The 26,189-nt window shown below is 42.1% G+C and overlaps 1 protein-coding gene across 6 annotated transcripts in view; it reads left to right on the top strand.

Annotated features, from left to right (window-relative positions):
• The window catches only part of SLC45A4 (solute carrier family 45 member 4), a 90,088-nt gene that overhangs the window by 15,904 nt on the left and 47,995 nt on the right, over positions 1-26,189 (top strand). For 2 of the 6 annotated variants that reach the window (XM_069780144.1, XM_069780139.1), the window contains exon 1: positions 6,457-6,607. The exons of 2 other annotated variants lie outside the window; for them this stretch is intronic. The gene's annotated coding sequence lies outside the window, so the exon portion shown is untranslated. 2 more of the 6 variants (XM_069780140.1, XM_069780143.1) reach the window with 2 other exon arrangements.

The following is a 26,189-nucleotide window of genomic DNA, read 5'->3' as shown; positions in this document are numbered from 1 at the left end:
CTAGACCCCAAGAACAGCAGTGTGCAGTATCCACACTGTGCTTCAGGTAGCGGGAATTCCCCAAATCAAACACTGCATGAAAACTGATGACTGGGCTGATAATTCAGTTCTAGGAAAAGGGAAAAATTGTTGAACACAACTGTTCTAAGTTAATTCCAAAAACTGAATTTGTCAGTTTTCATCCAAATCTTATTGGGGGGAGCAATTAAAAGAACCCTACAAAAATCTCAGTATTTTGCTGGGGATTTTTATTTCCACTCCAATCAACTTTGGACTTTGTAAATGCATTTTATTTTTTCCTCAAAGTTTAAAATTACTTTCATACGAAACAGTTTGGGGTCTGCAGTTGTTTGGTTGTGTTTGGAAATTCAAGCAATTAGAATAAAAAGTATTCGCCCAATTAATTTCAGTTTCTCGGTCACAACTACAACAACAGTCTGCTCGTGGTTATTCTTGAAACTTGGGTTGCTTAAGTCATTTAAATAGATTTCTATTTCAGAAACAAAATGAGAGCCAACAATTTCACAATTAAAAGCTCGAGGGCTATAAAACTTGGCTTTACCTAAGACTTAACATTGTTTTTCTTATCTTAATCACTAAGTTCTTTACATACTAATTTTCCATCCCATTGCCAACCAGTGCCAATCCAACTCACTTTTCCATCACCCAGGTGAGTGTTACTCATGTTTTCAAGGGAATGTAAAAAAACCCTGAAAACAGTCAGCACAACAGTGTCTATTTTTGTGACTGCTCATGGACCTCTGCTAACACTGAGTCATAGCTGCAGAAGTCACTAGCTTAGGTATAGCTCCTTCTGAGTTGTTTCCTAGAATTTTCCAAAAATACAGAGAACGCTGCTGGTTTTGCAGATGCAGTTTTGATGACACAGGGCTAAACAATTTGAAATCCTGTCTATGCTGGGACCCAGAATATTGCAAACATCGATTAGGTATGTGACCGATTAGGCAAGGGGAGAGATGAGATAAATCACAACACGTGGTTGTAACAGGCCTTAGCAGAGCAAAGAGTAAATCAAGTCCTCCAGCAAGGCTATAGAGGCTTCAGGTCCCACCTGGGTGATCAAAACAGACGTGCCCAATAACACCTGCATAGTTTGAATCCAGCTGTAGCTAAAAGGCTGCAAAACAAGAAGGCAGTGTGAATAGGGATAAATGCTCAGTTAACCAGAGGTCATGTTTCAGTGTCTAGAGCTATAGACTAAGCATTTGTGTTGTGACCAGATAAAATACGATATTTTATTCTGCACTGGACTAGCCCAACTGGTTATCATCTATGAATTAATCCACGAAATGTTGTGTTGTTATGAGAAAGCATTAAGGAACCAGGATCTCTCCGGTGAAACTTCAGTAAAGTTGGCTTTCCGACAGGCTGCGGGAGCCTGTACAGCCAGAAAACTAACTGGTCTTTTTTCTGTATTCACCAGTGCAAATTGGCAATAATACTGGCCAGCTTTCACCAGGGTAAGGCTAAAGTGAATGAAGTCACTTGAAAATCATCTCAGACTTAAACAGCCTCCTGTACTTGAGGCTTTGGTTCAGGATTTTGGTTCTTTGCAAACCCAATACGATGAATATGTATCCATTTTTCAATTTGACTTTGAGTAAAAACAGAGAGACCAAAGTACAAATATCCCTGTGCAGCAATGGAAACCTCATAAACATCATAGTCATGGTTTAGTATGAGGCAGCTCGGAAGGAAAAGTGACTAATCTCAACTCATTGGCCAAGCGGAGAGAAACAGAAAGAGTAAATAGCATAAAAAAAAGAGGTTCTGGTCTCTCCATTGCAAGGGAAGAAGTGACTGAAATGAACAAGCCCTGCTGTTCTCAAATGCTGTCTACCAGCATTTTAACTGCTTTTGGCACTTAAATGTGGACTGAAAGCCACAGTTCTTGAAGGCCTGTCAAGTCATCCCTTGTCAACTATAAACTGCACTGGAGCTTAATTCCTCACAGTTTTATTGTGAAGATAATTATAGACCACATAAATTCAAGAGGCGGGATAATTTTTGCAGCTGTTAATACCACTTTTTAGCTGTGCAAACCAGGAAAATAATGATAGGGAACTGTCATTCTTCAAGGCATTAACTCATGATGAGACCTCACAAGTGGCAGCAGCAGCAAACGCATCTTACAGTCTGTATTAGCGTCTTGCCAACATAACCGCTGTCAGCTTGAGTCTCCACCATGAGCTATTTCTTTTCCATATGGGGATGGTGTGGGAAGGTATAGCTACTGCTTTTACTCCAGGTTTCAGCCCAGGGGAAAGGCAAAGAGACCCTACACCTGCACCACTGTGTTTGCTTAGGACTGTTAACATTGCTCTAGGGTGACACAAGCCAACTGGCTCCAGAGAGGTAAACTTTGGGCACAAGACAAGGCAAAGGGCTGTCACACTCCGTATCTGCAGGTCCTGCCTGAAGCCATTTGGCTCTCGGAATTCAAAGTCAATTTTGGCTACCACAGGCAACCTAAAATGACCAGCAGATCTGCCTGTCTGGGTCCCAGTCACAAACTCACATACAGTATCCTGCTGTCCATAAGACCTTCTTAAGACTCGTCTGCATCCAGACAAAATATCTTTGGTTGGCTTGCAGCAAGTCTACAGCTCTCATCTGGCAGGCAGAAACCAGAAGCATCCCAATGTTTTGGGGTTTTTTTGAGGGGGGGGGGCAGACGGGAAGCATCAAGGGACATTGGCCATTTTACACAGCCATTAAAGTTGCAGCTTAATGACAACATATACTGGGGGAGGGTGGGAAGAAGGATAGACAGCAGTTTCAAGCCCAGAGCATAGGTTTCCCATCAGATATCTCACCCTTTGTGAGAGATACCCTGGGGATAAGTTACCGGCGAAATGTGCAAAAGTTGAGACTCATTTTTCATGTCCTGTTTACAAATGTCCTGGTTGGGAGACCTCACCTGGGCTTATGGGTTCTCAGATTTGCTTCAAGTCTAGCCTCAGGCTTCCCAAACCCATGGCCACTCCCCATTAGGAGACACCTCTAAGAGTTGGCTGTGTCAAACATCATTAAGTCTGAAAGCAAGTCAAAACAATCCCATGGGCTTTTGTCCATCCTGATGAAGAACTACCTTTTTTTAAAGTCACAGTTTCAAGGATTTAGGAACAGCTAGTCTCATGAGGTTTGGATAATCTAGGAATCCCCGCGTTTCATATAAAGCAATTCACACTACATCTGAACACTGGCAAACAGTCAGCTAAATCCATTATCGCATGATAATGCTCAAACATTTCATTAATTCCTAACCAGCTGTCCTCTGCTCCCTTACCCCTTTCATCATACAAACATTTCTTTAACTGTCTGAGGGAGGGGAGAGGGAGGATCAGACGCAGCCTTGTAAAATTCCTTCACCCGCTTTTGCCTGCGGCAAGTTATTTCTTTTGACACGCATGTAAAATAACGTTGGGGGTGTTGTTTGTTTGGCTTGGCTGGATGGTAAATTTTCATAACAATTTTGTAAGCCAAGTACCTGTGAAATGGAGTAGAGAGAACTCACGGCAGCTTGTTGATGATCCTGCCGTCTGGTTAATTAACATATCTCATTAAATAGGGAAGACCCCTTGCTCCGATTTCTATGCCAAGACAAAGGGCAAGGCCTTTAGAGCAGGATATTGCTCTCCAGTGTTCAGAGGTCCCGTAGATTTATATTTTTTTTAAAGTCCTTGGTACTGCATGCCAAACAAACCAGTGGAAGCAAGGATAAGTGAGGGATCAGTACCTTGGGGGTTTCTCCAACTACGTGACTCACAAAATGGAAACATGCATAATAAGAGTCACAGAGAGATTTTAAGGTGACTTCTGAATGCTTTCGTTAGGGAAAGCTCTCGCTACACGTTGTGTAGGGACACACCAAGGAACAGGACTGACAAACATCACCCTGCCAAGGAGAGACCTGCTAAAGGTTGACCCTCACAAAAGCTGGGAATCAAAGCATGTCTCTAACCTCACTCCCAACCACAGTTTAGGGGCTTTTCTCCCAGTCCCACAAACATCAGTCCCTCTCCCAGGCAAATGCAGCACACGTCTGGACAGCACATTAGTCTCTTGACTGACACTCATTTCTCCCCTGCTGAGACTTGAGGATGCATTTATTTATTATGGGTTAAATATTTGGACTTGAGTAAGAACCTCAGAGGGAAAAGGTGGGTCTGTTTCCTTGGATTTATGTTTTCCACCCCCTCACTCTCGTTATAAAAAATTGGATTTTTTGAACTAAAATGTTTGGTTTATGGAAAATTACCCGTTCTGACTCTAGGCTCAGCTAAAGGCTGACAGTTAACAACTCTCAAGCGAAAATCACATGAAGAAATACAATGGAGACATGTCTGGACATGTCTGGACATTGCCAGAACAGGTCTAAAATGTCACGGTGAGGTAAGGACCACGCTTCACCACAACAGCAGGCAACAAAAGGACAAAAAAATAGTAATCTTTTTCAGTTACTTTAAAGCAAGGTGTCAAAACATCAGGTAGCCCAGGCTGCCACAAATCTATGGATAACAAGAAGCACATCTTGGAAGTTGTAACTACACCCACATCCTGAGATCTCTTCTCAGTGTTTTCAGTTGTGTTAGAGTCTCATATAATTTCCGCTAAAATCTTTTCTGTTACCACAAGTCAGCAGACTTTTCTACTCCTATAAATATAGGTATATTTTGTTTCTTCTGTGGAACAAACTTTAATGTTTTATTAAGCTATACTACATACATTCAGTTGTGATACAATGGATATTGTTTTACTGTCGAGTAGGTGTTACACTGGGCTATCGTCGGTATGGTACCTTTATCTTTACCATTTGGCTAATTAAGAGAATTATTTTGCCACTTTTTTTTTTCCCCAAAAAGCTAGCAATATCATTACAATATTTATAAACATCAGTAGTATGTAAAAAAAGCCCATCATTCTTTGAATAGACTTTGGGAATCCTCACTAGAGGATGGTTAATTTAGTGAGTTGTGCATGATTTTAGTCATGCACACTTTTCAGTCCTTGGTCTGAATTAGCCTAAAAATAAATACATCTTGATAATAGCGTTCTAGAATAAAAGACTAATGCCTTTTTTTGTTTGTTTCTTTAGGGCTTGCAATTGCAGTATTTTTGGTAGACTCAATATTCATATTGCTTTTTAATAGTGCATAGACGTCTACAGTTCTTCCATTTTGCCTTCTGTGGTTTTCCTTTTTCTTAAGTCTGGTATGCTTCGTGGTTTATTTATTCATGAGCTGCAGAGAAAGAAGTTCACAATAATAAAAAATTGTTTTGGAATATACAGTTAACGGCGTGTCAAGAAACAGAAAACAATTACACTTACGTAACGTAATGTGCATTTTTACATGCCACTCACAGACTACTTTATGCATCCCCAGTTTATGTAAGTAATGAAAATTAAATATTACGCTACCCTGCCCAATGCTGTCAGCACAATTAAGGCTAGGAGACGTAAGTAATTGGGAATAAAAACCCACACGTCTGAGCTAAAAAAATGCAGTCTTTTATGGCAAGTTTGCAGGGGGTGCTTACAATGCAGCAGGACGGTGGCTGCAGTCAGGACCGAAGCGTTGTCATTTCCTGGAGGTCGCTGCACGTCGTATACCGAGCGTTGTCCATTGTAGACGTGATGAACGCGATGGTTGCCTGGCACGGCACACCCCGTTGAAGCGCTGGGCTGGATGTGCGGAGCGTCGTTTCGCGGCCTCAGCAGAGGCGAGGTGGGGAGGCAGGATGGGACCTCGCGTGTGGCCAAACCTGAGGAAAAGGTGTTATTTTTTCCTCACGACGAAGGAAAATTTTGGTAATTTGGGGCCAACGCGTTTGGGGTATCTCAGGCAGGGAAGGGTGTCCGTTCCAGCACTTTCCAAGTTGTTAGTTTGGAGCTGTACTTGACACAACTTTTTCGGACAGGGGAGAGGGGCTCAGCGCCACGTCGCCGCCGAGTTTCTGTGGAAAACGCGCGCAAACTCGGTGGGGGCAGATCAGGTGGCGGCCTCCAACCGCCCTCGGGGCTCCCTTTCCGCCCAGGAGCTCCCCTTCGGCCCCGGGAGAGGTGCCGGCGGGCTCGTCCTTCCCCCCCCCAACCCCGGACAGCGGGAACGGCCGCTACACCTGACCGGCCCCCGGCAGCCGCCCGCTGCCCTCCCCGCCTCGCCTCGCCTCCCCTCACCTCAGGTGGCGGCGCCCTGGGGGGATGCCCGGTCGCCCCCGTAGCCCGCCCGCCCGTCGCCCTAGCAACGCCCCCCGCCCGCCACCGCCCCTAACCCCCCTCCCTCCTGGCCACGCCCCCCTCGCTGCATATTCATGACCCCCGGCGCGGGGAGGGGGGGGCGGAAGCGGAAGCGAGAGACGGTTTCCGAGGAGCCCGGTATAAAGCGGCCGCCGGTGCCCGGTGTCGCCCGCCGCGCTCGTGCTGCCGTGAGTGACCTCGCTCCTCCCTCCTCTTCTTCCTCCTCCTTCTCCTTCCCCCTCCCCCCCCCACCCTCCCCGCCGGCCGCCGCGGCCACCTCCCGGCACCGCCGCCTCCCCCGCCGCACGGAGCAGGTCCCGGGTGCAGGGGGAGACCCGGGGGCAGGTAAGGGGGACGGTGGGCGAGGGGCTTCGGGGTGGGGGGGTGACTGGGCCTCGGGGGTGGGGGGCGGCTGAGGTGTAGAGAGGTACCCCGGGGTGTGGGGTGAAGGTAAGGAGTGGTTGGGGAGGTTTGGGGTGAGGGGCCGGAGAAGGCGAGGGAGGGTTTGGGGTGAGGGAGGTGAGGGGCCGGAGAAGGCGAGGAAGGGTTGGGGGTGAGGGAGGTGAGGGGCCGGAGAAGGCGAGGAAGGGTTGGGGGTGAGGGAGGTGAGGGGCCGGAGAAGGCGAGGAAGGGTTGGGGGTGAGGGAGGTGAGGGGCCGGAGAAGGCGAGGAAGGGTTGGGGGTGAGGGAGGTGAGGGGCCGGAGAAGGCGAGGAAGGGTTGGGGGCTGTGAAGATGGGAAGAGGGTGAGGAACTGGAGAAGGCGAGGAAGGGTTGGGGGTGAGGGAGGTGAGGGGCCGGAGAAGGCGAGGAAGGGTTGGGGGCTGTGAAGATGGGAAGAGGGTGAGGAACTTTAGGATGAGGGAGGTGTGAGGCTGGAGAGGTGATAAAGGGATGAGAAATAAGGGGAGAGTGAGGTGAGGGAGACACAGGGCTGCAGAGGTGGAAATTGGAAAGGATTGAGATCTATGGTGAGGGATTGGGCCAGAGGAGGTGTGGGGCTGCAGAGGTTGGGAAGGGATGAGGAAGGAATGGTATGATGGGTAAGGTGAGGTTAGAGAGGCTTGATTGGGGTGTCTCTGATAGTGAATCCTAATGAGGTGAAGATGGGATGAGGAAGGTGGCTGAGTGCCCCTTTGGGATTAAGTTGGGTGGTGAGTATGCTGGAAGAGGACTTGACAGAGGGGTCAAAGGTGGAAATTAGTGTAGCTTTTCAGGCTTAAACTTCACTAGTCTACAATGTGAATAATTCCACACTTAATCTGTAACTTGATCTTAGTGTTTTACCATAAAACAGTTGAGTCTCACCCTCACGTAGTCTGATATGATGGTGGGAGAGTACTGGGGGAAGAAATTACTTAGCACTTAAATCTCCCATGAAAGCTGCAGTTTTCCTAAAGATCATGCTATCAATGATTTGCAACTCTAAGATGCCCTAATTTAGCACCCTCAGCAGGTGCGGAAACTGTGTTTGACCTTGAAAAATACTCTCTCCCTGTGGGGCAGTTTTCTATTGTAGTGATTGGCCTCCAGTATCCTCTATGTATAGAGGAAAAAAGGAGGGGAGGAAAAGATCTAGCCAAGGCTCTGACTTGGCACTGGGTGCAGTGAGTGAATCAATGTTGCTAGAACTTGGCTAATGCAACGAATTACAAATGGGAAAGGATAGGGAAGATATTGCAGGATGTTGAATGTTGGACAGAAGAGGTGATTTCTCCTTCAGGAAAGGAGAGATGTTGCAAGAAGTGGACCTACAGGGATAGGCAGCACTGTGAGTGCAGAGCACAGACAGATAACTGCAATGTTATGAGGATTTAGGAGAAGAAATTGTGCTGTTACAGCATATATTCTTACTGCTCTGTAAAAACTGTTCCAGTGTGATCTGTGTCATGTTCCACTGCCTTGATCAGATAGTTCTACTAAAATATTTAATGAAATATGGCGTGAGCAGGTGAATACTTTGTTTTCCTCTAGAAGTCAGGCTTTTTCATAAATATCTGGCAGAAGTGGTTGCTGATGTGATTGCACTGACATAGCTTGTGTATGCCTTCTTCCCCCACAGCAGTATTGCAAAAGATAAGGTCTTCCTTGCTTGGTTTGTTTAATGATCATACTGGATTGTTGAAATGTTCAACTGGCCTAATTTTTCCCTTCCTAAATAAAAGGGTTTCAGACAAGAGATTAAGGTATTTAGTTGACACTCTGGCTATAAATGCTTCCAGAAGTACTTTTTACTGTAAGTTTGAAAAGCTGACACTACCTTAAGCTCTTAAAAGTGCATCCAGTAGTCTCTGAGGCATCCAAAAACATCTGTGAGCTCCTGTGTCTGTCAGGTAGTGGCAGCTGCTGTCTTGGAAATGAGAGCTTCATTCCCGTATTAATGAGATTAAATTGGGTATTTAAGGGAGTTTTCATGACAAAATAACAGTTTCCATGATGTAATGGATGGGATCAGTGGAACAACTTCTATTTTAGTTTGCTATTTGTAATGTCAGGCCAATTTACATGGGTTGGCTCATGCCTCTCTGAGCAAGCAAATGATAGCAGTTCTTGCACTCAATTATGTACAACTGAGGCACCTTCAGTAAAACTGAAAACGTATGGTACTATAGATAACCCTCTTGCGTAATGTGTGTTAACTCCTGCTGGAACCTGCTGTTCTCTGGGAGTTTGTCACTGAAAGGAATGAGCAGTATCTGCTGACATGATCATGTTTGGATGCTATGGGGACTGCTTGCAAATGAAAGCAATCCTTTCCCTCAAAGCTGAAATGTGACTTAGCAATTCAGTCTGTTCTAAGTACACTTGTATGGTACTGCCTTAAGCTGACAAGGGAGGATGTCTTCTGCTGGAGGTGTACTTGATTAGCTGTAAGAAGGTGGTTAGCAGACTGACATAGCTGGTGAACTTGCTACTCCTTCTGTCTCATGTTACAACAAAATTCATGAAGTGCAACCTTGTTCATGTGTTGCCCCACTGAAAAGGCACAAGTGAAATATTTACCTGGCTTCCAATGAAGCATGGTATAACTCTGAAACAATACACATGTTTGTATGTCTGAGTACATGTGACCTTAATTTTTCACATTGAAGCAAAAGTGTGGCCTATCCGAGTGCCTTTCTGAACCAGTGGCCTTTATTCTGCCATGTGGAAATACAGGCTCTGAGGAGCTTAGAGAAAGCAGGCTGAATTTGGACCCATCTCACAAGACAGTGACATCAGGTTAATTACCTTTAAACTCACTCCAGTCCTGGATTCACTGACAGCTAGGAAGTTAGGTCTTGGTAATTTAATATTGCTCTGCTTGTGTGCTGAGGCTGGAATGTGTGGACTCTGCCTCTATCCTTGTATAAACTTGTTTTAAATGGATCATTTCTAAAAGCTGTGAGAATATTAACCTTGGATGGTACTTGCAGCGTATTTCACCAGTGAGACTGTATCTTACATTCAAAAAACCTTCTTGAAGTAAAAATGTGCTGCCAACTGAGTAGCGTAGAAAAGATGCTTAAGCTTTGAGAGGCATGTTAAATGCCTAGTTGGGAAGCTGGTGGCTGAAGTGACCTGCTAGCTGCTAGATAATGCTTGCAGTTGTGAATACAGTTGCATGTAACACTTCTGTACTTTCAGCAGATACTGATTTTAAGCAATAAACATTTCCTTTACATGGTAGCATGGGATCTTGTCTCACTTAATCTGTAAAATCTGCCTGTGATGTACTGCTGTTGTTCTTAGTTGAACACCTCATGACTTCAAGCTTCAACTCCTAGAGTAGGTAGCCAGTTTCACTTGCAGTGTGTGGGCACCTCTACTTGCATGTTAGGCAAAAACAATGAAATCCTTTCACATTGCCTGTCATGAGAAACTCTTTGAGTTTAACTAGCAGTCTGTACCTCTAGTGTTACTCCTAAGAGTAAATGCCACACTAAAATACTTGCATCAAATGATCAAGCAGTGTGTGTTGAGCAACTGAGCACATGTGGTGGTGTCATGACTGAGATAAGAACAAGCTTCACTTGCACTTCAGACTGACTTTAATGTGATGGTTAGTGTAAAAGCCTGCTGAACAAAGGTAAAGCTACTTGAGTTGAAATGGGGCTTTCCAGTCAATCTGCTGGGAGAGCTGCTGTGGAAGTGATGAGGCTGTCACGTGATGGAGGGGGAAGCTTTAGCTTGCAGAGTTAACTGGTAACATGAAGAACTTTGTGCTGCATTTTAGTTTTGCAAGGGTTGGTCCCATGACCTTTACCTGTAATACTTGCAAGATCCCAGCCTGTGACCTGTTCCAGCTATAGCCATAAGATTCATCAAAACTGTGCTGACAATGGCATAGCCTTGTGTGCAGTTGTTGCCACTAGAGAAGGCTTAACCGATTTGATATCTATTCTGTTAGAGCTCCTGGTCTTTCAATTTGTGGCACACTGTCAGCCTTACTAAACAGCTTCCATTCAACAGTGTGGTTAATTCAGGGAATACAGAGTGCAATGATTGTCACTTGGCTTAATATACTAGTGCTAAAACGATATGAGTGTTTGAAACAATACTTCCCCAAGTAGAGCATTACTCCTGCTAGTTAACAAGTCCAATAAACTTTAGAGCAGAGCTGTGTATTTAAGTTGCCGTACAGAAGCTGAAAATACAAATGATTCTGGCAAATCCAGTTGCCAGAAAGTTGAAGCAGAATGCCTGCTGTCAGGATGAGTGACACCATTTGTTAGCTTGACAGATAGCTGGTGTTTCAGTTTGAGAGTTTCCTTCCAGACAGGAGATCCTGGACAGTCCAGAAACCAGGCCTGGAAGCAGACAGTGTTAAACTGTGGAGCTCTGTGCTGTGAACTAAAGACTTTACATGTTTTTGGTAAGCTGCGGCTGGTCAGGTGACTGTTTTATGGTCAGCAGCTTATCAGTTACCCACACATCTTGCACTTGGGTCACAGCCCTACTTGGAGTAACCACCCAGAACTTCCACTGGTAAAGGATATTATGTCCTCCAGCTGGGACTGTGAGGGTCTCTTGAATCCAAGCACTGAATAATTATTGCTATCCTGAATAAACTGGTTATTCCATTATGCTTCTGTATCACAGTTCACTCCAAGTGGAATAAGATACTCTGTGTGAAAAAGATCTGAGTTCATACTATTAAATCTAGACCTCCGATAGAGTTGCTGGAGACTGAATTTGCCTCAAGTTAAAAGCTGAACTTTAGGCATCTCAGCAATGGCTTCGGAGCACTGCAGAGTCTGAGTCAGTGGTTTGTGTGCTGTGAACTGCCATCTTAGGGAGACTGGCTCACAGTAGCTTGACTAAAGCCCCTTAGTGCTGGTATTTCCAACAAGTACTGTAAAGTCATTTAGGCTGCAACTGGCATACTGCATTATAAGAACTCAGGAGAAGCAGCCAGGTTTTCTCATCAAACTTGCTCCTGGCAAGCATCAGGACACAAGGCTTTCATTGGGTAATGATTTGGTTTGGCATAGGAGCTGCTTCTGACCTTGGTTTGGTTCTTACTGGCACATAGTCTGCTCGAACATGAATCTCAACATATAGGTGATGGGAAGTTGGTCTCCACAATGTGGACAACTAATAAAACTCTTAAAACCCACTTAGAGCTGGGGAGGACTTGCTTTCCAGGACTCCCATCTATGAAGGATATAGGCTATTAAACTATTCTCTTTAGCTTTAGGACACCTGGCTGCCTTGACACTTTAGGCTTGACTGGCAGGCTCTTGCAGTATAACATGAAGACTGATTAATCTGGGGGCCTGAGGTATTCTGGGAGTGGACTGAGACCTACTTTCCTTGTAAGACTGAAATTGTCAGTCAACAGCTGCTATTCATGTAGCAAGGCATAAAAGGATAGGAGGAGGTGAACAAAACTTAGCCCAAAGGAATAGACTAAAGATGCTTTTTAAAATCTCGGTGTGTAAACAGCAGCAGGAAAGCATTACCCCTGAATTGTTTTGTTAAACTATATCTGAGGTGGATTTTATCAATGTTCTGGGAGAGCAAGACCGGCGCTCTTAGCAGAGCAGAGAGAGAACCTAGCTTCCTCATCTTGTTTTAAATGAGAGCGTTAATGTTTTTGTAACTGAAATTGAAACCAGTGTTATGCTGACCCTGCATATTTTCTATCCTCTGCTGGCTGGCCTGGACTACTTCTGCATGCAGTATAGTTCATTTATTTTGGAGACTTGAAAACAAGCCATTATCACCCTTTAGTGCTAGATAAATAAATGATCTAACTGGTGGCTGAACCCAAAGCGCTCTTTTACAAAAGCACAACTGCATGTCACACTTATCATCTTCATTCTGTCCTTGAATGTATGATCAGTCTTCCTGGACCATATCCAGAAACCAGTGGCTTAACCCAACAAGCAATGACCACAGAACAGTCAGATTTCTGTGCCACTTAATTTCCTATCATCACTTATACACAGCAAATGGTCTTTCAGAATACACTTAATCTTGAGTGCTGTTTAACCTACAACTTGCTTATCAATCATATGGGCATACAAATAGGAGGAACAGGAATCAACAAATCAAATAGTCTTGATGCTGGATCTTTGCTTCCAGGTAACAAAAGAGCTTCAGGCTTTGTGGTTTGGGTTTTATTTGTGGGGAGGGAGAAGGCATGCATACAGGGTAAAAATACTCCTCCCCTTTTACGAGGGGAATATCTGAGCAAGTATACTGGCCTGTTCAGTCTGGCTCTGGGTACTCCCAGAGGAGTGATTTGAGACTCTGAACTATTGCTCCTTAGAGTAGTGTGGCTGGCCGGCTAACTCCCAAGAGTTCAAAAAATAACCCAAAACAAATGTACAACTTTAACACTAACACATCTAGTGCACATGTCCTGTTTGCTGTCTAAAAATGTATCTGGGGGAATCAGCTTGTGATGTAGGTTTGTTCTTGTTCTTTTTCTTGGCTCTTGTTCTGCTCCTAACTTTGGTGTAGAGAGGGAAAGGGCTTACGCTTCTCAGTGCAGGAATTATCCTGTTTCCAACATCGTAGCACTTCTGTGGCTCCGGCTGCCATTCACATTGCTTGTCACAGCCTTAAAGTCAAAACACTTAGCTACTTACATGGGCTGAAAAGGGGAGTGATCTGACAGTTATCTGTACCCTTTGTGCTCCTACAATTATTGCTGGCCTTACAGTTGGAGCTTTTTTTTCCTGCTGCTTTGCTTTCAGATCACCTTTCCAATTCGTCATCTTCCAGGTATGGTCTGTTCAAAACTCTCAATATGCAGCTGCACAGTAGCAGATCTCTCAGTCTAGTGGAGAAATGGCATTGAACCAGATAACATGTGTCCTCTTCCAGATGGTCACTCTGGGATAGTTTGTGTGACAATTCAGGATGCCATTTGAAAATAAGCCTTTTGACCCTGTAGTACTAGTGGGATCTCTAATCTTCTTTGTATGCATATGAGCTGGACTGGAGTGCTAGATAAAAGTATATCTATCATGGCCTTTCAACAGTGTAGTAGTCCTGAGCTAAGCTGTATATAAAAGGGGTTTGAGTTCCCATCCAGTGAATCTTATGCTAGCATCTCCCATAGATGCCTATTCATCTAGTGGGTGTGATATTAAATTGTTAGCAATTCTTTTCCTTGTTAGGAACGATAGGATATACTTGTAGGCAAGTAATAGTCTTTGGTGTGATGACTTAAGATAGTCTTACTGCTTTGTTTCAGGGTATTCTTAGCCTGTTCATGGCTAGATCAAATTAATACCACTGTCTACGTAAAGCCTAATGTGTCTCAGGGATGTTCAGTATAAACTTGACTCTGTACTCCTTGAACAGATTTCTTTGCATCTTCCCACCTCTGCACAAGTCACTTCATGGTAAGCTACACTTACACAAAAACCCCAGTGCTCAGTAACTGCAAAGTACTAAACATACATGTTTATCAGACTACAAACTTCCAGCTCACTCCAGCAGCCCAACAGGGCACGGCATTTCCCTAAGCTGCACTTAGTAGCTTTCTCTTCCTCATTAACTACACTCCTAAATTAACACTCTTTCCAACAGATCAGTTCCAGTTCTTGTTAAGGCTGGTTACTGAATAACTGGTTGTAATTAATGCCTAAATTTATCACTGGTACAATAATAGCTACACTGTTCCCTTAACTTCAGCCCCTTTCAGAAGCTTTTGGTCAACAGACTTGCTGTCTGTGTGGTGCTCTAAGGAGTCTGTGTAGGTAGTTCTAAATATCTCACTTGCAGGATCCTTCAGTGAACTTGACAACAAGTTGCCTTGATTGTGGATCACAACTTCATTCTGCCTACTTGGAATATAGCAATTGATGTGTCCCTGATGGCCTTCACCAATTGTTGAAGTTTTAGGGGCTTTCCCACTGACAAAGCCACAGGCTGGTAAGTAGCCCATGGTCAAGCATCCCTACTAGAGAAAGCTTTAAGTCTGTACATAGCAATTACTGTATTAAGACTGAATGTATACACCATAGCTTACAAAAGACAAATTCTTTTAATTAGGGAATAAGATTTCAGCATTACATGCAGAAATTGGTGCAGTCCAAATGGTTTGGAGATCTTTCCTCTAGGAAATGGGTTAAGAAACCTGCTGCAGTTCTGAGCTTCAAACATTCTCAGTAAAATTGCTTTGTACTTTAAAAAAATAGTCTGAACTAGAAAGGTGTTCTAGAGGAGGTGTTGGTAATAGTTCCGGAAGCTTTAATACTAAGGGTATATTGTCTAATAAGAGCAGAGTCTAATGCTAATGTCTTTAAACACTTCAGCTCTGTATTTATAACATCTCCACCATGTGATATACTGTCCGTCTTGCATCTAAATTAGTGTGGTTGGGGTGGAAGCACTGTGCAAATGAAAGCAATGCTTTATCTCCACTAACAGCATTCAGTACATTAATATTGCATCTACCTGTAACTTGGAAAATGAGTAGAAGCCTGCCAGTGACAAATATTAAATAAAAATGGGTGCCTTATTTTTGCTTCAATGACTGTCCAGCATAATTTCTAATTCTTACCTGGTGTGGTTATACTAGTGCCATTATAATGCTTCATTTTCTTGTTCACTGTTGATGTAGGATTAAATAACTTTTTAATTGTCTGAGTAATAGTGATATCTTTTCAAATAAAAATAAGAATACTGGCTAATTCTTGGCTTTCCCTGAAGAAATTTTTAAAATACTGGACAAGACTGAGAGCAAACCAGGAAGCCAAGGCTGGAAACTTCTAGGCTCCATTGTATCTGATTAAAGCAAGGAAGAACCCAGAACTTTTCCTACATTGATTTGTTAGCCTCACTGGACAAACTGTAGCTCTATAAGTTGTTTGATGTGAGCAGCTAAGACTAAAGTTACACAAGCGTGTCTTTTTGCATATGAAAGGGTTTAGGCTTCTAATAATGCTATTGCCCTTCCAACCTTGCAGGAAAGAATGAAAATATAGAATGCTTACATGACCAATGAATACATCTCACATTGTTTATATCTGAGCTGGTAGTTGCATGTTAGATCTGCATTCCCCAGACTTCTAAGCAGACGGTTAGGCACAGACTTAAACTGCAGATTGTGCAGGGAAAGCCTGAAAGTCTGGGTCGCTTTTCTCATCAGTTAGGTGTGCAGTTTCACTCATGGCATATGTGGGGAGGATGTATCCAGAGTGACAGACAAGTCCCACTGTTCGTGATCTAGTGGGATTCAGAGTATGGCTTTAGTGTATAACTGCCAACACTTCTGAAATCAGCTTAATCATAGCAAATGGTAGTCACACCTGCTCCTCATGGTAGAAAATGTTTAACAGAAAACATGTGAGAAGGCACATACATGTGTTCAGTTTATTTTTGTATAGTGAAGAAATCTGGGATCAGGTCACTCAAGCTCCTACCGGCGTGGCTGGGTATGTTACCCCATGTCTGTCCTAAAGTAAACTGGAGTCTGTTTGGATTGCACTAGTTTCTTCAGTAGGAATTAACATTTCATACTGAACCTGGGAAACTTGTCTATGCTAATTTCAGTTTCATGTTCTGAAGGCTGATAACACTTTATTTCATAGAATTATAGAATTGTTTAGGTTGGAAAAGACCTTTAAGATCGAGTCCAACTGTCAACCCAACACCACCATGCCCACTAAACCATGTCCTGAAGTGCCACATCTACACATTTTTTAACACCTCCAGAGATGGTGACTCCACCACTTCCCTGGGCAGCCTGTTCCAATGCCTGACAACCCTTTCAGTAAAGAAACTTTTTCTAATATCCAGTCTAAACCTCCCCTAGTGCAACTTGAGGCCATTTCCTCTTGTCCTGTTTGCTGAATTTTGCACTCCACATGAGTGAAGGCTTAAGCCTGGTTGAAGCTTATTTTTACAGGACAAGTATTCTTTCATCGGGGAAATACAGGATAGAGTTGCACATTCTATGTTCATCTTGTTTCTCCAGACTTCATGTATGATGAGTGGGGAGCAAGGGCATAGTAAGTTCTTGAAGGTGTGCTGAGAAAGTTTTCCTAGCCAAAACTTTTTGGCAATCTGTAGTCAGTGCAAACTGCAGTGTGTATAAGTAGGAAGAACTTTACAGATACCACATTAATTATTTTACTGCAGGGTTTATTTTTTTGCTAGTAAATAATTTGTTGTCCCCAACTGTCTACCCCAATTAAGTTATCTTAAATTTACTGACACTTGATTGAAAACTAGAATGCAAGTTAAGGATAGCAATGTGTTACATCACGGCTGTTTTAATGTGGAATTGCAACCTAGAAATTTAAGTATCTTTTTGCTTAAAAATAGAAGTTTAAAACAAAATGGGAGTGACCTTTTGAACTATGTCTGGTTTACTCCATGGTGATCTATGCTTCTCCAGAGAAGTTCATGGGTCAAAAGTCTGCTTTTTTCTTTTAGAAATTTGTATAGAGGAAATATGTTGACATTAGACATTTGCTACTGGAAGAAAAGAAACTTAAAGCTCTTAAAGCATAATAAATGCATCTTGCTGAAATGAGATAACAGGGTTGTGGTGCCCCTGTTTTGTCTATTAAATTTTGGCTGCTACATAAAGTAATATTAAGAAACTTCAAGTCTATTTAGGTTCTTAAAACCTAAAACGTTTAAGTATATATTATGCTTAACTGCACATTGCTTTAATCAAATTTTATTCCTCCCAAAAATCTGGCAAGTGATTGTTCAAACAGTAAACACATTAGTTTATTGCATAAGCTGGTACTGTAATTGGAAAAGTAAAATGACTAAGCAGTGTTCTTAGTAAAGCTGCCAAAATAAAATACAGCCTAGAAGGGCAATCTATGCTTTTCATGAAAATAAGCTTTAATAATCATGAAATTTTTCACCCTAAGGGCTTCTTCACTCTGACAAGTGACTAAAATGTAAAATGTCAAATACCTTCATGTGCTGACCAGTAACTTGCACCAACTTCAAGATCGTTGTTAGTCAAATACTAAATGTACTTTCTTTTTAACAAGCTACAAGAACCAAATAGTTTCCTTCCTCAGCTTCTTGTGTTATCACTGAAGATGCACAACAACACATGCAGCACATGTAAATGTCTGTGCCTTTGTGGAACCTGGTAGCTAGGCAATTGTGTGTGCGTGCTCGCAGCTGAAGATGCAAGAATTGCAAGGAGCAACCTCAGCTTGTAACCATGAGAAAGTTATCAATGAGTTTTGCAAGGAGGGAGTGAACCTACTTTTTGTCTTTCTCATGATGTATAGTGACACTTCTGTTACTGATAGCATGTAGAGAATATGCTATAATCCTGGTTACAACTTGGGTCTTCTGGCTCTTGTCCTTTCTATTATTTCCTCCCCCAGCTTTTTCTAGTTGGCTCAGTCTGTTTACATACAGCATGCTTTGCTCACTGAAGTGTTCTGATTGAATGTTGTGTTTGAGGAATCATTACTTGTGTAACACTAGGACAAAAGTAAGAATATCTGCTTTCAACAGGAAACTGACTTTGGTTCTGCTTCTCTGCTATAATCCACAGGTCTTCCTGAAAAATATGTAAACCCTTCTCTAGTAACCTGCTAGCAGAAGCAGTGTTTGAATAAATACTTGCTGGGGGGGGGTTGTTTTTATTTCAGACTGTCCTTTGCAGTCCTTGCATATCTCTGTTCAGTAAGCCTGCTCTGAGTCCATGAGCTGGTCATACTTCTGGACCAACACTAGAAAGCTCCTGAAACCCTACTTAGAAATACTATTTTTGGAGTCAGCTACTCTCCATAGCAAAAGTTTCAGAAGCTGTTGTAATGTTCTCTAAGTCTATCTGAGTGTCCTACCCACTTCTGTGGTATCTTCATCTAAGGTTGCCAGAGCCTTAATATAGGGATGCATGGCACTTACTCCTGCTTATTAATTAGACCTCTGAAATCCTACATAACTGCTGATTTATTAAAACCTTCATGTGTTTCAGAGTAGGATTTTTTTTCTGGAAGACTTCTTGAGTGACCAAATTCAGGTAATTCTAGTTGTCTTGAATTGATTCTAAAAGTATCTAACTGAAACCAGAGAAGGCCTATAACAAGCCATCCAACGTGCCTAAATGCTTTCAACAAGCTTTTTAGAAATTCTAGGCAAAATTAATGTCACCACAGTCTGACCTGGATAACTCCGACAGTTGCTCTAAGCCTCATTCACTTAATATTTTTGGTTTGCCTGCTCTTAACAGCCATATACTTTAAGCAGGTGTAACACTTCAAATACTTATGATTAATATGTACTTCACTATATCAAGGTAACAACTTTGTCTGCTCTTCAGGGACTTGGTTAAGGACACGGTAAAGTTGTTCCTTAACCTGAATGACAAGTCTGTTAATTCCAACAAACTGTTGCCTGTAAACACCTTGCAAATGGTGAGGGAACCAGCCCAAGCAGTGAAATAATTAAGGGGCAAATGTGCTATCCCTTATCAACTCCATGTGTGATAAATGGATTTAGCTAGTTCTGATTTTAGAGAAAGGAATCCTGTAAGTGTTAACTATATTCATGGGAACTGGGTTGGAAGCCAAGCCACTATCTTGTAACAGAATAAACTGATAAGAGAAAGCATTCAGTTAAAAGAGCAGTTCTTTAAAGAAATAATCTGAAGACCTAAAGGTCTTTTGGAAAGATGATATTAGGTAATATTATGCAGTATTCATTCAAGTACTTGACTTTGCTTTTGCAACTTCAACTCAGCCCTTTGTAGGAATTATGACTGTCTTCCTGTTTCCCCCCCAGATGTAAGCCTGTGATTTCCTCTGCACCACAGAAATAAAGCATCCCTTTCTGAAATTTATCTAGTCAAAAACACCTAGCAGCATCAACCAGGTGTATGTGTGTTCACATCATACTTTATCTGACCTCTGTATGCAATTAGTTGATTTGGATTGCTGATGTGGGCAGTTGTCATCTCCTGGAAGATGAACATCAAATCAGTTTTGAAAATGGAGAAGTTGGTATATTATAGCAAGTAGAAGCCACCAAGAGTTGATCAGGAGTGACAGATCAGGGAGCTGGAAATGTAACATCTAGAATACTGTAAGGTCAGGCTCAACTTTCCAGAGGAGCTGTGAGAAGACTGCATTCTGTTACTTCTAGGATCAGAGAACTGAAAGCAATGAAAGTTCAAAGCAAAGAGCTGAATGCCTTAGCTTGTGCTATGCTTGTTCTCAACAGCTTCTGCTGAACCACAAAGATTATTAAACCAGAGCAAAGAGTAGAGGCTAAAAATCTTGTGCCAGTATTTCTTCTACCATACAAGGAGAACGGCAGAGGTGAAACCAGACTGAACACGAATGGAGAAAGATGAGGAAAAGTCAGTGGTGTAATCACAAACTTTAAGAAGCATAAATGTGTGTGGATGACAGAAGATGGAGAGCTATTTAACTATCTTCATGAAAGCCATGCTATTGCTATGTGTTATTATTCAAGAATGGACTAATAGTTTAGAGAAGGCTCCTGTCAGACTGTTGAGATGTGTAAGCAGATAGCTTCAGTGCATTAAAGGCAGCATTCATTGATCAGCTCTCAATTTGGTCAGTTCTTCCTCTGATATGTTCTGTGAATAGCCATACAGCCCCTGAGATAAGAGGTCCCTTAAAGTTAGGTGGATGTTAGACTAATCTCAGACTTATCTGAGCAAGATGCTGCTGTTCCTGTTTATCCTTCAAATCACTGCTCAACAAATTTCACTTGCTACTCTTCAAGCTGTAGTTGGTATGCATTTTAAAAAATGTAAAGGAGATACTCAAGTCTTCATCTATATTCACTTCACCAGTTCTGGGGTCCTGAATTTAAGTTGTAGCTGTTATTTACATTGAAAATATACTCATATAGACTATGGAGTCCGTTTCATTTTACTTCCTTGAAGATGGCTTACGCTAACTGCATTTGTATTTTGGTGTCTCTTTAAACAATAAAGGCACAAAACCAAACCTATTTTGTCAGGTGTTCAGATTGCTACTTCTTTCCCTATCTCCCAGCTGAATTTCCTACTTGGCTTGAGACTTCAGGATCTATCCAGGGTAATAGAATGAGAAAAATTATTGCTTGTTCTCTAACTCTAGTGAATGCACTTCTGAGTAGAGGATCTGATGCCTTTCTGAGGATATTAGATGTCTAGTAGGATAACCTGCTAACTCAGTTGTAGTTCAATATCATGCTATTCTGTATGCTGACATTCTGGCATTTCCCTCATTGTCCTGCTCTTCTCATAGGCTGCTTTCAGTGCCTGCAAGTATTTAAGCAGCTCTACCTACCTACAGAAATACCTGCGATACTATCTGACCACAAATTCATTCTGCCTCTGAGAATGATCTCGAAAGGTACTCTAGCTGGTATGCAATTAGCTGTGCAAAAACAACCAACCACTAGATTAGCTTTGTTTTCTAAACAATCATGCTTGTATAGGCTGAACTTCTCACTGCTACGTTCTTTATGCCAGCAATGCTGTATCTAGAAAATGACTCAAGTGCAATCACTTTAAATCTTACAACTAAATGTTAGCTATGACTTGTTGACTTTAAGTACCCTTTTTATGCAGAGAAACTCTATTAGAAGAAGCCTGCCTAGTCCAGTAGAAACTATTGCAACACTATTTTGTCCTTATGGACATCCAAGAAAAGCTGCTTTAGTGTGTGTAAGATTGATTCACAGAGCATGTTTTAGGTAATCTAAGACTGCATATCTGACAGTAACCTCCAACAGAAAATGCTTGTGAGAGACTAGATGCTTTTCAAAGAGCATTTGCTGGTGGCTTTGATTTTTTTTTTGGGGGGGGGGGGGGGATAGTTTGTAAGGCTAACCAACATTCAAGCTAGTTAAATGTAGGTTAGCATCTCTACTGCCTGCATGGCCTGCTTGTGGTAGCACCAGCTGGCTTGTAACAAATAGTTATAGTGCAGCTGACAAAACCATTATGCTGATTCCTCTTAACCACTCTGCCCCTGGAAAATGTCTCTGTGGGAATTTAAAGGGGCACAAGCTCTATGCTGTAGATCATATGATAATGCTTACAGTTGCATGGATGAGATCTGCCCCATCTCACAGTGCAGCTTTGGCCCTAAAGGATTCCTTAGGTCATATGTAAAACCTCCCTTGAAGGATGGCAGCTGTATATTTTTGCAGCAAACATACAGGAAAAGTTGATGGACTGTCAGAGCATGATCAAATTGTCTGAACAACAGGACTAAGCCTAGACTGTGAGATATGTTTACTTTCATTTTCACCTGCTGAAGGTGACTGTCAGCTGTAAGAACTGCTGTAGTGATTGCACTGATATGACAGCAGACTATAAAAGCACTTAAGCTTTGGTACAGAACTGCTGCAAGTCTCATCCTGTCGTGGTCCAGATGTGTGCTGTTAAAGTGGCATAGGCGCTGGAACTTGTGCATCCTGTAAGAGGAGAGTGGCTGACAGTCACTCCCAAATTAGGTAAAAATGCCAAATTCTGACAAGCCTTTGCCAAATGTTTCATAGATCTACAAAGTCACAAATGGAAGAGGTCTATGTCCTCTAAATATTTCCCTGCTAGCAGGTCTTTATGTATCGAGTCTAACTGCCAAGCACTTGTAGCCTCTTATTATTTTACCGTGTGTGTCAGTAAATATCTTATCCTGCCAGTTCTAACAGGGTTACAGCTTGGCAAAACACATTACTAAAATAGCATTTGTTCATATTCCAAAATCAAGCTGCTCTTAAATGTGGCCACCAGCTTTCTACAGAGCTGTTTATAAACCAGCTGTCTAAATCGTATTACTTGTGCTAAAATTTTCTAAAATGGATGGTTTGTAAATACACAATATTGGCCAAAGTGTTGTCTGTTCATTACCTGTATTTCTTTCTCCTAGAAGGTGTAACTCTTAAATGCTACATTTCACATACGTTGCTTAAAGTACTGTTTGCAGAAGTTCCTAAATGCTGTAGATACAGTCTGAAATCAGTGTGGTGATGCAACCCTTCTAAGCAGTGATTTATCCTTATTATTGGCCAAACAGTATTTATCTGGTGTTCTTAAGATTTATTGATTTTATTAATTATTGTGTTAAGAAGGGATTCTTAATTTTCATTCTTTATCTTACACCTTACTTAAAATATATGGGCTATGCATCACTGCTAGGTCAGTTCAAATGTTTATTTAAATAATTGAGAAAGTAGATAGCTATACTTCATGGCAATGAATGTAAACATGTCTGTTGTGCTGCTATTTGGGACAGTCTGAAAAACTGGAGCAGGGATCTGCTCAAGTGCTCTAGCTATACTTTTTATGGAGTGTGCTTTTTCAACACTTGTTTGTAATCACTTGTACTTCAAAAGGGAGGCTCTGAAGATGTTTACCAAAGGGTTCTGCACCATAAAACTGCTGCTCTAACCTATAGCTGTTTCCTCTATTAGCACTACCTAATGCATCACAGGCTTGGGGTCATATGGCTGAGAAGCAGCTATTTTACCACACCCTTTGCAGCGCATTAGGAGGCAGCAGGCCTCCTTGGATGCCAGGGAGGAAGTAAGAAATAAAAAAATCATCTCTAAACACCTTTATTCCTTTCTTTCAATACTGTAGTGGTCAGCTCCATTTAACACGTCATCAGGGGATGTTAGAATATTTTACTTGGCCCAGATGGAGGGAAGCTATGCAAAGCTGGGGTGGGGAAGAGGTGGAAGGGAAAAGATCTCTCTCCTTTACACTAACAAGACACACTTTCCAGTAATCGTGCTGAATCAATGTGGGCTCAAACTGCAGGTTAGGCTGTGAATGGCTGCTTATTACCAAGCTATCACAGTGATGATGTACCAGTTTGATCTGTGAGTCCACTCAAAGAAGGCAAAATGAGAGTATTTAGTGCAAGATGATATAACCAGTTATATATAGTTGTTTACAAACCCTTTGGAGAATCTGAAATGTGAGAAATGCTCTTCTGCGTTGTTTTGGTTTTTCTCTGAGGGAGTAATTATTTCCTCAGAGTTAGTAAAATCCGGCCAAAACCTAACTTGTCCATCTTTGTTGGAGGGTGAACAAAATTCTGTGGATGCTTTCAAAAGCTTACTTTAACAGAGTTTTCTGAGATTGAATGATGGTAATGTGTTTAGGGACTGGTAATTGGAGATAATTCTAATGAATTAGACTTTGCAGATGTTAATGATATGCTAGAGGAAGTCAGCTTAAGAAGATCTATGCTGTGCTCTTTTTTGTCTTGATCTATTGAATAGCTTCTGTAATTGTCTGATACATATTCTGGCAGTATTTGGGTTTCTTAAGCATTTGCAGCCTGAAGAAACCAGCCTGCAAATTTTCAGAGCAGTGAATATAATTAGTTCAAATGCCAGTATGTGAAAATAAAGTATTGCACTCTTCATCATAGGTACAGCAACATCTGCAAGGAGTATCTAACTTCGCATATACAGACTAAGTAATAGGTCCTGGCTTGACTATTTTTTTAATGGATGAATATTCATGCAAAACACTAGTCTCAACTTACTATAGAAAGTATTGCTTATTCTGGAGAGTAATTTGCTAATGGTTGTCCTACTATACTTCCCACAGCGTGCAATCAGAAGGACAGCCTTGGTGAAAGAACTTGCAAAAAAAATGCTAGTGGCAACGATGTACTGATAGTTAGGATTATTCTTGCGCCACCAGCCCCACTGGGTTAGACATAGGCCTTCCTTCTGCAGGAAAGTAAGATTGTTCCAGTTAATCCACATGGTAATGTATTAAGATGTTCTGTGATGATAGCCTTAATTTTGTTTTCCCCTGTCGTCCTACCTTATTGAGACAGAGGGAATGAATCAGTTTAATTCTGATGGGATATCTCTCATGTTCAACATGGTTTAAAAACATGAGGATCCTTTAGTAGGCTGGGCCATACTTAGCTCATTTCAGACTGAAGTTTGACTGTGACTCTCTGACCAAATCAGTGGATTTTCTTAGTAAAAGTTTTTTGCAGCAGTGTCAGACCAAAACAGCATATTTACACAGTGGCCTGAGGAACCTCCATCCCCATAGGTTTGAGTTCTTTGTGCTTATGTGGTGACTAGGTTGTTGGTTTTTGGTTTTGAAAGTACTTAGCTGTTAGTGCTTGCTATCTTGCTCTTAACCTTTATCTAGTTTGGGGGTTAGAAACTGCTACTTGGAGATCCAGCTGTCAGGAATAAGGCATGCCTGTGTCTTTGGTGTAGTGTGAAACTACTTCTTAGTGCCTGTTTTACCGGCATCACTGATCCTAGCTGTTATGTTTTCTGCTAGCTGGGAAGGCTTCTCTATTGCTATTTATGCCCATACCACCTAGCTGTTTACTTGTTTAATGTACCTGTATTAATAAACATGAGGGTAATGAGAGCATATATGAAGCTTTTTTACCTAACAGTAAAACAAAAAATAAGTTTAATCAGATAATGCTACCTCCCCAGTTTAAGAAAATGAAGTATTTCCTACTAAAAACAGCAGCAGCAGTGATTTAACAATGTAATCTGATCTAATACTAGTAACAGCCTGTGCCTTTAGGGAGCAGTATAATATCCAATCCACTGAATAAAGTCTGTCTTGCATTAAATACTGGATCCCTTTTAAAAAGATGGCTTCCCAGAATTGTTTCAGTAATTTCATAAAGTCCCATGGTTTCCTACATCTTTTTCCCAGTAATATGATGAGGCTGGGGAAATGACATTGGCCCCCAAAATATAAAGGTGGAAATCAGGCTGTCTTACAAAGATGTTCTCCCTGATGTCATGAGGACCTTCATCTCTCCGCTTTGTCTTAAGCTTTCCATTCCTCCCTGTGTGTCTGGGCAAGAAAAAGCCCATCAGGGGAGTTTGTCATGCACAGATTGCCACCTGTGACTGCATCACCACATCTTCCAGCATGAACCAAAATCTTACTCTTGGTCACTTTCCAAGTAAACTGGAAGGGGGCAGAAAGAGGGTCCCAAGAAAGCATGGGGGCTTCTAGTCAAGGCCATGCTTTATGAAAAGAAGTAGGCAGGAAACCCTATGGAAGATTTAATACTGGCAGGGCTGGAGTTGGAAGCCTGTTTATGTCAGGTTTTAATAATTTCTGGAATGTTGTATACATACTGAGGAAAGGGTGCAACAAGTCTTCATTAACCCTTTCAAAATGAAGCGGCACTCACCCTTGCTCTTGTATTTTGGGGAGGATTGTTGTTTGGATATTGTTACGGTTTTGTTGGGGGAGTTGAGAATGTCAGATGTTCAGCCTTACTGGTAGGAGAGCTGCCAGAACCGTTTGCTTCTCTTAGATGAGTAAACTTTTGAAAAGTTATACCCCAGCTTGTACAACCTCTGCCTTTCTGTTGTTTAACTGGATTATAATGTGTGAAGAGTCCTGAGGGCAGGCAAAAGTTTGCATTGCAAGAAGTGGAAAAAATGCTGCTTCTCCATGTGAGGTGGATTGCTCCATATCATCTTCATTCGCAATGTGCTGCAGAATTACTTCCCCC

The sequence above is a fragment of the Haliaeetus albicilla genome, chromosome 3 (assembly GCF_947461875.1).
Source record: "Haliaeetus albicilla chromosome 3, bHalAlb1.1, whole genome shotgun sequence".
Taxonomy (NCBI): Eukaryota; Metazoa; Chordata; class Aves; order Accipitriformes; family Accipitridae; genus Haliaeetus; species Haliaeetus albicilla.
This window is presented reverse-complemented; position numbering and strand designations above follow the sequence as displayed.